This window comes from Mixophyes fleayi, chromosome 10, assembly GCF_038048845.1.
Source record: "Mixophyes fleayi isolate aMixFle1 chromosome 10, aMixFle1.hap1, whole genome shotgun sequence".
NCBI classification, from domain to species: domain Eukaryota; kingdom Metazoa; phylum Chordata; class Amphibia; order Anura; family Limnodynastidae; genus Mixophyes; species Mixophyes fleayi.
The window spans coordinates 86,845,073-86,857,567 of record NC_134411.1 but is presented as its reverse complement, the minus strand read 5'-3'; positions in this window follow the sequence as shown (position 1 = coordinate 86,857,567).

Here is a 12,495-nt window from a genome sequence, read left to right as displayed (position 1 = left end):
AGAAATCAGCAAGTGACCGGACTGACTTAGAAAAATAAATGATAAAATAAACTTTTAATGTCACCGAGAAACTAGACAAATAAATCAATGTTTCTGTCCCACAACGAGGTCATTTAATCTGTTGAGTTTGTTTTTTTCATTTCATAAAAGTGTACCAACTTTAATTGATGATATATTGGAGTTTTCCTGATTTTTGGTAGTTTGCAAAGCAATATTAACACAAGCTATGTAGCAACTGTTATAAACCTATATGTCAAATATAAATAAAATGCTTGCTCTTATTAATAATGGACATGTCCAATAAAATGTTTTGGCTTAAAAAATGTCCTATCTCTAACTAATATGATGATTATTAAACTTTCTTTGGCAGTTTTCATTCTTTGCTCCCTTTACAGTATGACTAGGACAAGATTTTAAATGATCAATAAGGGAATGGAAGCATTGTTGTAACAATGTCAAATATGACGGGAAACAAAACCAGAAAATAGAAGACAGTTAGTAACAAAAATTGTTATTTCCTCTTGGGGGATATGTACGGTTTAGAAAGACGTTTGTGGGTTTCTCTTCTAATAAGATAAACATAGTTACAATGCATATGATAGCAATGGCGTGTTGTAGCACTAACGTATCATTTGGTTTGACAAGACAAAGCTACAATTTAGAGCCTTAGTCATGAAAAAATTACAATCATTTCTGCAACATCTGTTCATTGGACACTATAATTATTCTTGCCTCAAAACGCGGTTCTCCATATTAAACCGGAATCATGATTTAAAAGAAACCTTTTATATCTGAGTATATGTCAGGTGTACGTTTATACAGCTGCACGCCTTTGGAAGTGTAGCCAATAATATAGAGGGTTTGTGCTGTGTTGGGATGTGACACTTCTAAGTCCTACTTTCTATTACTTTAGCACTGCCCATATTACTAAGTTTTTCCTATTTAACTTCTCTCTTGAAATGCTGCTCATGGCAACCTTATATAAAATAAGTCATTGGAGTAAGATTATTAAAGGGAGTTACGAACATCGCTACTCACAATGTCGAGCCTAATAACCTTGATAGTCGCTAAACTGAGGAGTTCTCCTGACTCCTATATAATGTGAAGAGAAGTAGTAAGCAATTAAATTATGGTCAGAGTGGCACGAATATAATGTGTGGCTGCTCTGTTTGTAAACGTTATACAGGGATTCATGTGTTGGTAATTAAATGTGATTGAGGGAATGATCCAAGGGGGAGATACAATTCAGCGTAATGTGGTTCCGGAATGTCCACAGAGACACACGGCGCCAATGTTATGGCAGGAATCTACGCTAATTTTTCCTCCCACTCTATAGAGGTGTGCAGAGAAATGAGCAAAGACATTCCTATGATAATGGCTGGCAATGTGTGCAGCCGGGCATCACGGTGAAATCTGCATTATTGTAAAATGCGTTGCGGTTGTTGCTATTGAATATTTCTGATTCTTGTGATTTACTTGCTAAAGCATTTGATTCTGTTCCACATATCAGAATAATAAATTATAGCTCTAGGATGAGGTAAAATTATTGTATGTAACTGTTTAAATAACTGCAAGATAATAAAATATAGAAAGCTGTGTGTTGTTACAAATTGAACAGATTCAAACTGAGTTAAATGTGCTATTGGGACACCACAGGGTTCAGTATTCATTAATGTTTGGGGGTCTTAGCAAAATTTTGAGGAGGGTCTCTGTCACGGCAATAGAGTTTCTGGGATCCATCTCGGGACCCTTGGGGCTAGCTGTGGCAGGGATGTAATGGAAACTGGGAGGCCGGATGAGTGTCTTGCTCATAGGAGTACCTTTATTCATCTATATCAGATGTTAGGAGGAGAAATCCTGGACTGGACTCCGAATTGGAATAAACAACTGGAATCTGGACCTGATGGACTGGAACCTGGACGTGGGAACAGGTAGGACCTGACCCCACGACCAGAGGGTCAATACCGCCAAGAATCCAGAAACTCAGAGGAATATAGTACCGCAACTGGGACTGGGAAGACTCAGAACTCAGGCAGAAACTATACAGGGGGTGGCAACCTCCTGAACAGAATAAGTCGGGAGCTGACCCTGGACAACTCAGAACCTGAGGTAGACCTGGAACTGAAAGTCGGTGCCCTGAGACAGAGATGGCTCAAGAAAGTGGATGACTCAGAACAACAACCTACTACCCCAGATAGCCAGTAGGAGAGGTAGGAATAGATTGATGAGAGGAGAATTAACACAGAAGATGATAGCAGCTGGAAACTTACACAGGCAGATAGAATGAAGGTGAATCCACACGAGGAATAAATAGCCAAAGTCTTTATTTCTTTAAGCAGAGTGAAGCTGAATTCACACAAAGGGTTAATGGTTTGATGTCTATATAACAGCAACAAGATGAAGCTGAATTCACACAAAGGGTTAACGGTTTAAAGTCCATATAACAGCAACAAGGTGAAGCTGAATTCACACAAATAGTTAATGGTTTGAAATCCATACAACAGCAAACAGGATGAATCTCAACTCACTCAGAGGGTAAATGGTTGAAATCTGTATACAGGAGGTAGAATGAAGCAGCAAACAGGATGAAGCTGAATTCACATGAAGGGTTGATGGTTGAGATCTGTATACAGCAGACAGGATGAAGCAGCAAACAAACAGTAACTGTAGTATTCTGGAACCAGGAACTAGGAAAGTGTTGCACTGGCAATTTTCTGAGTGTAGGAGGAGACTCTTATCTGCAGAGGAAGCTAATTGGTGGATGAAATCAGGTGTTCAGACTCAGCAGGATGTTTAGCAAATGTCTCACCCTAGATGGCAGCCAGAAGTCACGCTTGTCCCAGGATAGAATGCTGCCTTCGACCAAAAGGGACATGTATGGTGATATGGTACTGCCGAGTGGTGTAAACAGGACTAATACCCCGATTTGTGACAGTCTCAAGGTTACTAGGTAGGGACACCCTTCCTCTCAATCCCAATCATTTTTGTATCCAGCCAGCTACACATATGAACCAATTTTATATTGATACTAGCTGAAAAATCTTCAAGTTATTAAGTTATGAATGAGTTGAATGTAACTGTCAACATTTTAAAAATAATTAGCAGCTAAGATGTCATCCAAATCCATCCAGTGGAAGGCCTAGAATAGGTTCCCTGTATTCTGCCCAAGCGTATACCAACAGGCAGGCCCGGCGCTTCCATTAGGCAACCTTAGGCAGTTGCCTAGGGCGCCGCTGACTAGATTTTCTAATCTAGTCAGCAGTGTTTGGGTGAGGAAGAGAACTTTACAGTTAGATCACCTACAGCGGGACGCGAGCGCAAGTTTTTGTCCCAGCCGAACAAACCGGAAGTTCGGCATTTGGAACGCAAGTTGCGTTCCAAATCACAGAAGACCCATTCAATGGGCCAGAGTCGGCGGTGCACCACGTTCATTTGAAAGAAAAAACGTATCATATGGGGCTCCTGCATGTTTGTAAAAATCCTGGACTGTCACCACCTTCATGAGGGACCTTTTTATCTTTTTTCATTTGTAAGTGCTTCATTTATTTTTGACTATTACGGACCTTTTTATCACTTGTGCATGTACATTTTGGATTACTTATTTGGCAAACATTTTATCCCGATGGGAGCTTTTCTTTTTTTGGACATTCATTTGATTGGTATCTCTTTGGACTTGGCCCATTTAGTATTCCATCTATTAGATTCCTTTTCTCTTTGTCTTGCAGAAGATTGCGTATAGATTTTGTTATATTACTGTTTTCATTGTCACATATTACTGTTGGCCAATTAGGCAAATATAATAAATTAATTATTTATTAGTACCTTAATTAGAGGATAGTTTTCTATCCACACTACATTATTTCTACTGCATTGTCCCACCATATTTTCTTTTGTGTCATACCCTTGCGCCGTGGGTCCTTTCTAGCTTGTTTGTTTTGTTTTACCTTGCTGGGGAAATTTTGGAATTTGTCCCCTACAGACCCACACAGGCAGCTCTATCAGCTCTATATATTACACATCTCAGAGCAGCGCTGTTGTCCCTTATTCCTCTTTTTACAGCAGTGTTTGGGACAGAGTACAGCGCACTCACACATGATCACTGACCGGCAGGGGGGGATCCTGAAATTTTGCCTAGGGCGCCGAAAACCCTAGCACCGGCCCTGCCAACAGGAGGTCTGACCAGGGCCATCTTAACAACATTATGGGCCCCTGGGCAAAGCAGTGCACCAGGGCCCCTACATATATATATATATATATATATATATATATATATCTATAATATAAATGTCTAGTGGCGTGTGTTAGTCTGTCTGTGTGTGTAAAAAATAAAACCAAGCTGCAGCGCCACCTGCTGGGCGGTGTTATACACTGACCTACTAAATTCTTAGTGTGTGAAAAAAAAATTCAGAAAGGGCTGAAATTTGGTATACTAAGATGTTTTTAATTTGTTAATTTAATTTGCTAATTGTTAAAAGTGTTTATAAAGATTTAAAAATATATATATATATATTTCTTGAAGGAGAAGTGACAGTTGGGAGTGGTTGGTGGTTGCCAGGGGTGACAGTGGGGAGTGGTTGGTGGTTGAGGCTTGGGCTATGGCCCAAATGCATGACAACAACCTTTTTAACACCTTAAGTAGCTTGATTGGACTAGAATGCATGAGTATCATGCACGGGTTAACTTGTATAATATAAATGCTTAGTGGCGTGTGTTAGTCTGTCTGTGTGTGTGTGTGTGTGGAAAAAATAAAACCAAGCTGCAGCGCCACCTGCTGGGCGGAGTTATACACTAACCTACTAAATTCTTAGTGTGTGTGGAAAAATAAATTCAGAAAGGGCTGAAATTTGATATACTAAGATGTTTTTAATTTGTTAATTTAATTTGTTAATTGTTAAAAGTGTTTATAAAGATTTAAAAAAAATATATATATATTTCTTGAAGGAGAAGTGACAGTTGGGAGTGGTTGGTGGTTGCCGGGGATGACAGTGGGGAGTGGTTGGTGGTTGCCGGGGGTGACAGAGTGAGAGGAGTGTGATACTCAGGACCGCTGAGAGAGATCCCTGTGTCTGGATAGACATCTGGATAGATGTGGCGATGAAAATGAAGGATGAGGTGATGGAGAAGAATGATGAGGTGGTAACATGTGGATAAAACCACGTTAAAAAAGGGCGCTTACGTCGGGAAGTAACGCTCTTCCCCTGAGGAGGCCTGGGCTATGGCCCAAATGCATGACAAGAACCTTTTTAACACCTTAAGTAGCTTGATTTGACTAGAATGCATGAGTATCATGCACGGGTTAACTTGTGTATATATATATATATATATATATATATATATATATATATATATATATAGATGTATAGAGATGCAGATATAGATATATAGAGATACAGATAGATAGATGTACTTGCTCAGTGACCCTTGAAGGGTTTTTTTTCAGGATTTTTCTTTTGCAGGATTATTTATTCTAATTAAGAGCCCTGCCTATGGGGCCCCCTTGCCCGTGGGGCCCCCGGGCACCTGCCCATTGTGCACAATGGAAAAGATGGCCCTGGGTCTGACCGGGACCCCAACCACTCCATTAGGCATCCCAGACCAATTGCCACCCTTCTGTGAAATTTGCATCCAAATGCATCCAGTGAAAGGCCTAGAACAGGCTCCTGGGTCAAAGTTCTGCCCAGTGTACACCAACGGGAGGTCCAACAGGGACCTCAACCCCCTAGTATGTTTTCTGGGATCCAATGTTACTACTTTGTGAAGTTTTCGTCCAAATCCATCCAGTGGAAGGCCCAGAACAGGCTCCCCGGGTCAAAGTTCAGCCCAACATACAGCAACGGGAGGTCCAACTGGGACCCTAAACCCCCTAAATCTGACCAGGATCCTACTGGACCACCTCGCATTGGTTTCATCCCAATCAGTGCAGGGGTGTCCGAATGCATAACTGGACAGACAAACAAATAAACAGACCAATGAATTTTATATATAAGATAATACACCAGTGATGTTAATATGTGTATAAACTCTAATAATATCTCTATAATCAGTGAGTTCTTATGTCACTGCTTATAGTCAATGAGCTGCCATTACTTCATGGTGATACAGTGGTCAGTATTGCTGCCTCACAGCGCTGGGGTCGTGAGTTCGATTCCAACTATGGCCTTATCTGTGTGGAGTTTGTATGTTCTCCCCGTGTTTGCGTGGGTTTCCTCCCACAGTCCAAAGAACATACTGGGAGGTTAATTGGCTTCTGACGAAAATGGAACCTAGTGAGTGGTAGGGAATTTACATTGTAATTCCAAAGAGACTAATGATTGTTTACGGTCTGCGCAGCGCTGCATAATATGATTGGCACTATATCAATAAACAATAATCATAATACCTTCTGATTATAATAATCCTTATTGATTATTGTTATGGATATTCAAAGTCACCTCCGATTTCTGACACCTGTATTATATAGCTTTTATATGGTTACAGGACTCCTTTATGACTTCTAATATCTCTATAACTTAAAGTAGGTAGTGCAATATATTATATTATTCATAAATCATTTATATTTATTGTTTTGCTATGTAAATCATGTTGGATAGTATCATCTTATAGTCTGTATATCCTTGTTCTTAGATTTGACCACTTCATCAATCCAATATGTTGCTAAAAACTCTCTAGAGGCAACAACTATATACCAAAGAGCATAATAGCAAATCAATAAACATAAAACTGTGCATAATTTTCTAATAAAATAAAAGAGACAGCTTAGCTATATGTTTATAAAAATAATACATCTTAATCACAGTTCAATTCTTTTGCCTAGTTCCTTTTTGTTGCAGCCTGTTTGAATAGTCACAGTTTTGAGGGATGAAACTACCAACATTATCAGCCACAAGATATCACAATTTTTTTCACCGAAAACAGACAATACACTGGGTTAAAAAAAATATATTATTGTCCTCATTTTCAATTCATAGGTTCTCTTTCACTAAGACATTCCCATTGTCCTCTATGTGAAAACTTTGTGATATTGTCATTTTCTGTTTCCAGATAGAATTCAAGGAACACAAGAAACAGTGAAGGTTTTTTTTTTTTGGTTTTTATGAAAAAGCACTGAAGTGGTCTATTAGAGAGCATTACAACCGGCCTCTGTAACCGGGTAGGTCTCTAAACCATATTATATATGAAATTGAATTATTTTTTTGTATGCATCAATCATGTGAGCCTTAGTAAACATAATGCCTATAGCTTATATTTTATTATAAGATATAATAATTAGGAGTCTTGCGTTTTTTATAGTGTACATGGGTTCCGCTAATAAAAAAAACAATATCTAACTGCAAAAAGAGTCAAGGTTATAGCCTAGCCAAAATACGCTCATCTAAATTGCAAGCCAGTTTTATTTTTGCATGGCAACATCGTGGATTGAGAACGGATCTATCCAAGGGGTTGTTTAAGATATTTTGACTGTGCTGGATGCACAAATATATATCTCGCTGACAGTAATAATACCCTACATATCGCAGCACTCCTGCTGATTTCAGAAGAACACAGAAAGCCTATGAGTGAATCACATTGCTAAATATATAGAACCGTTTGACTGAGACCTTACGGGGCAAAGTGACTGATGAAGAAACCTCGGGGATGGTCACCTTGGACTACGAGAGCAAGAGAAAATCATGGCCAAAAATAGTGAGCTTCAAGGTTACAAAATGAAAACTACAGAAATAACAACTTCAAATATGATAAAAGCACTGAAAGTATATATATATATATATATATATATATATATATATATATATATATATATATATATATATATATATCTATATATCACAGTAACGAGTGTCTGTAAAATATACTACTATGAAATATGTCCTTTATGTATTTGTGAGTAGTGATGTCACACTTGTAGAATATAACTTATATTTTTAGAGTGGTGATGTTACTACTATTGTGAATTGGGAATAAAGTAAATTATATGGAAGTAGATAGAATTCACCAAGTAGTTCTGTAGACCAAACACTTTAGTACATATACCAGAAACCCAAGCCGATTGGTCAGATACATTATAATTTACAGTAAGGGATGCATAAGTCTTTATAACGTACCTGCTTCCTAATAGACAGTGATGATATCTATATTCACCGATTACATGGCAAACCATGACAACTCATTGTTTCTACAGATATTAATTATAGGCGTTTCTATTTATACATAATGTATATAAACATGACTTGGGTATTTTATCACATAAGTAATGACATTATTCTTCCATTTTTATTTAGATATTATTGGTAGTATTTCAATATAAAGAAAACAATATACAAACAGCTTTTTTACGAAGCTAAGTGCACTCTAAATAAACATGATTAGATACATCTGTAATATTACACCAATCCCAAGGTAAGTCAAATGTACAATGCAAGTCCTAAAAAAGGTCATGTGATAACAGATAAACAAAATGAACAGCAGACCATGAAACTGATAGAATTAATTCAATGTAATCACAGCAAAATACATATTTATCAAATGATAGTTAGCACCGGTGTAAGATGAATAATGATTGTATACCACTAAATGCACAAAGGTGAAGAGAGGTGTTTGTAAAATGGCAACAATTATTATTTAATGAAATAAAATGGACAGGAAACAAAGCATCTCTGTGTTTTAAAACAAAGGGATTGTCACAAACCACAGGATATCCTTAAGCCACCAATACAGATAGTATGTGAGGATTGTTGCATTAGCTTATAATTGGTTTCTAATGAACCACCACTAAAAGGCAATTAGAGACCAGCAGCACCGCTGGGGTGATACCACAATATGCGGTCTACCCCACCCTCCCCTCACACTCAGAGATCACCCTGACCTTTTTCATTTAGCAGGGTAGGGGTGAGGGTTTAATTAAGAAAAATATATAAAACAATTATCTGCCCAGCTTTTCTGTCACAGCTGCCAGACTGGAAATCTCAAGACTTTGACCACTGTGGGCTGTCAGTTGGGCACCAGGATGCTAGATATCACTTTATACTCACTGTATAGGTTACGGACATGCTTTCTCTTACCCCTTTACCTGTTTTTTGTTAAATTTAGGCATTCTAATACATACACATCCATAGTGATACCTGGTGTCATAGAGGCAGACAGAGTCAGCAAAGAAAGTAAATATAATAAACACTTACTTCTGTGAGGATCCGCCGCAATACCAAAGACAGGCAGCAGGTGGCACCAGCAACACTGATAACTGCATATTCTTTGTCACTTACTGCAATCCGGTCATATCAGTTAGGAATAAGAGACCTCACTTGTATGCAGCTTTTATGAGGTCCTCCCTCCAACCAATCCTTGCACAAAGTTTGGAATTGTCCTCTCAGGGCTAAAAGGCTTAGCTGTTCATAATTTGCCTCTGACAGCTACCCTAGCCAAGTGGTTCTCTCCTGGGGGCAATTCAGTGACACCTCCACAGTGAATAACATCTAAACATTTCTTTTAAAAACTACTTGTAAGTGATATATATTCATGCAGTACATTGTAAAGTAATGCATGTGTTGTATATAGTGAATGACTTACAATCTCGAGATTGGTTGTCTGGGAGTTTCCATGATGATATCTTACAAAGTGACTAACATAGTCCAGTGTTACCCTCCACTTCAGCACAAGACAACTAGTGGAACACTCATAAAACTCAAATTTGTGTCAGTAAAAATAGGATAACCTCTGGCAAATTTACACAAAGCGTTCATTACACCAACTGTTATTGGGTCTGAACCCCCTATATTCACTTATTGGATATGTGATTCTTTTAAATGCGGCTACTTTCAACTTTTTAGACTTTTATGTATAATGTGTCAGTAAAAGCTGTTGCTCATCTGTAAATTTGTCTAAAATTGTCAGTAAACAATATTTTTAAGAGTTGACAACATTTTGAAATCAAAATCTGGACAAATAAACCCTTCTCAGAAGTCATCCAAAGCATGCCCCCGTTAACATAAACACCACCATATCTGCCCAACTGCACCCAGTGGTATTTCATCAATCCTAGCTCTGACTTTTGATTGGTGGAACCCTGCCTATCTTGTCCCCCGCCAGATTACATTTTACCCAATGTTTTTTTATCTTTGTTTTCAGTAGCATTATTGCTTCCAGACATTTGGACCACATCTAGAATCCTGTCTATCCAATTAGTGAAAATTTGCAGCTATGTGTATTAGGGGAACTGAGGTTGTTACAGGTCAAAGCACTAATAGATGGGTACAGGTTTATGGGACCAACACCAGTACATGAAGTAGGACGTACAGAAGTCCTAAAAATTATTATGTGTTTGCTCCCTAAAGCATTAAGGGTTACACTAACACAAGAGGCCAATGCTAAGATCACCAGTTTGGACAGTCATGATTGCACTGTATGTGTCATATATGAATTCCTCCTTGTTCTTTTTGCTAGAGGGGTAAACACGATTTAGGTGCATTACTGGTCTTTTAGCTGAGGGCTAAGATCAGCTAAATATTGTGCATGTAGATCAACAATTTGAAATTGCGTTTTGTAAAAGACCTCCATTTTTGAAATGACATACTCATGGTTTCACAAGGCTTCCCATAACCTTGGTCAATTTATTTCACTTATGAGAGATTTTATTACAGTCCTCTTCATTTGGTGATGCATGCTGTATGTGCTGTACCACTCATAAACATTAGTAAGCACCTGTCACTTAGAAAGATGGGTTTATAGCAATATGTAAGTTCTGTATCTTCTGAGATCACGTTTGTTTTAATACATTTATCCAATCAGTTTTTACAGAGCTGTCAATGCTCCCGTAAAGAACTAGAGTCTCCTGGTTTTAATTCCCCTTCTTCCAGTCTCAGATACTCTGCACTCAGTGTTCTCTGGTCAAGAGTATGAGTGAGAAGGGGAGTACAGAAAACTACAGGCTTCTACTAATTGTGCTGTTCACTTTTAGCCAACAAACCGCAGCAGCCAATAGGAGTTTACTTAACTCCAGTGAAATCTGATTGGCTGCTACATTTTTTGAAATTAAAAGGAGCCAATAATATTGTTTCTTATTTCTGACCGCTGTATATGCAGGTGGCTGACTAGGACAAGAGGAAGAAACTGCTGGTGAATTAAGATGATGTGGCTATGCACTATATACTAGTAAGTGTATAATACGTCTATGCACTGTATAAAGGTGAGTGGGAAATTTGTCTATGGACTGTATACTGGATTGTGTTAGATTAGGCTGTGCACTGCATTCTAGAAGGAGTTGGATTGGACTATACACTACGGGTCATTAAGGAAAGTAAGGCAAAAAAAAGAGTAATTGTTCTCTGGGACAAACCATGTTACATTGCAAGGGGTGCAAATTAGTTTACTATTTTGCACATAACTTAAAAACTTGCTGTTTTTTCATGTAGCACATAAATACTTGATAGCTTTATTTTTACAATGAAATTTAAAGTTGATCTAGGACATGCCCTACCCCAACTATAAATTTGTCCCCACATTTTAAATTTACCTTCCCCTCCAATGCAAAATGGTTTTGCCCAGGTGCAAAGTTACTCCTTTTTTATTCTTTGCTCTCCTTAATGAATCAGGCCCTATATGTTGGTGGGCATGAGAGGGGGCTATACACTGTATGCTGTTAAGTGTGAGATTAAGCTATGAGCTGCTTACTGGTGGGCATGAAATTAAGCTGGGCTAGCTCCAAGTCTAGCAGCACCTTGTGTGAAAATTTTGGGTGGGTTTAGAAATTATACTTTTAATATTAACTAGGAAAAATTAACTAAAAAAACAATTCAAAAAAGAGAAAGAAGGAAATACTAGGGCCTCTCAAGGATGTGAGTGAAACAATCACACTGTGCTCCTTCATCACACTGCTCCCCCTTCATCACACTGCTCCCCCTTCATCAGAATGTTCCTTTTTATCACACTGCTCCCCCTTCATCACACTGCTCCCCCTTCATCAAAATGTTCCTTTTTATCACACTGCTCCCCCTTCATCACACTGCTCCCCCTTCATCACACTGCTCCCCCTTCATCATAATATTCATCATCATCACAATGTTTCCCTTCATCACACTGTGCATCTTCAATACACTGTCCCTCTTAATCACACTGTTCCCCTTCATCACACTGCTCCCCCTTCATCACATTGCTCCCCCTTCATCACACTGGGCCCCTTCATCACACTTTTCCCCTTCATCACACTGCTCCCCCTTCATCACACTGCTCCCCCTTCATCACACTGCTCCCCCTTCATCACACTGCTCCCCCTTCATCACACTGCTCCCCCTTCATCACAATGTTACTTTTTATCACACTGTTTCCCTTCATCACACTGCTCCCCTTCATCACAATGTTCCTTTTTATCATACTGTTTCCCTTCATGACACTGCTCCCCTTCATCACACTGCTTCACCTTCATCAGAAAGTTCCTTTTTATCACACTGTTTCCCTTCATCACACTGCTCCCCCTTCATCACATGTCTTCACCTTCATCACAAT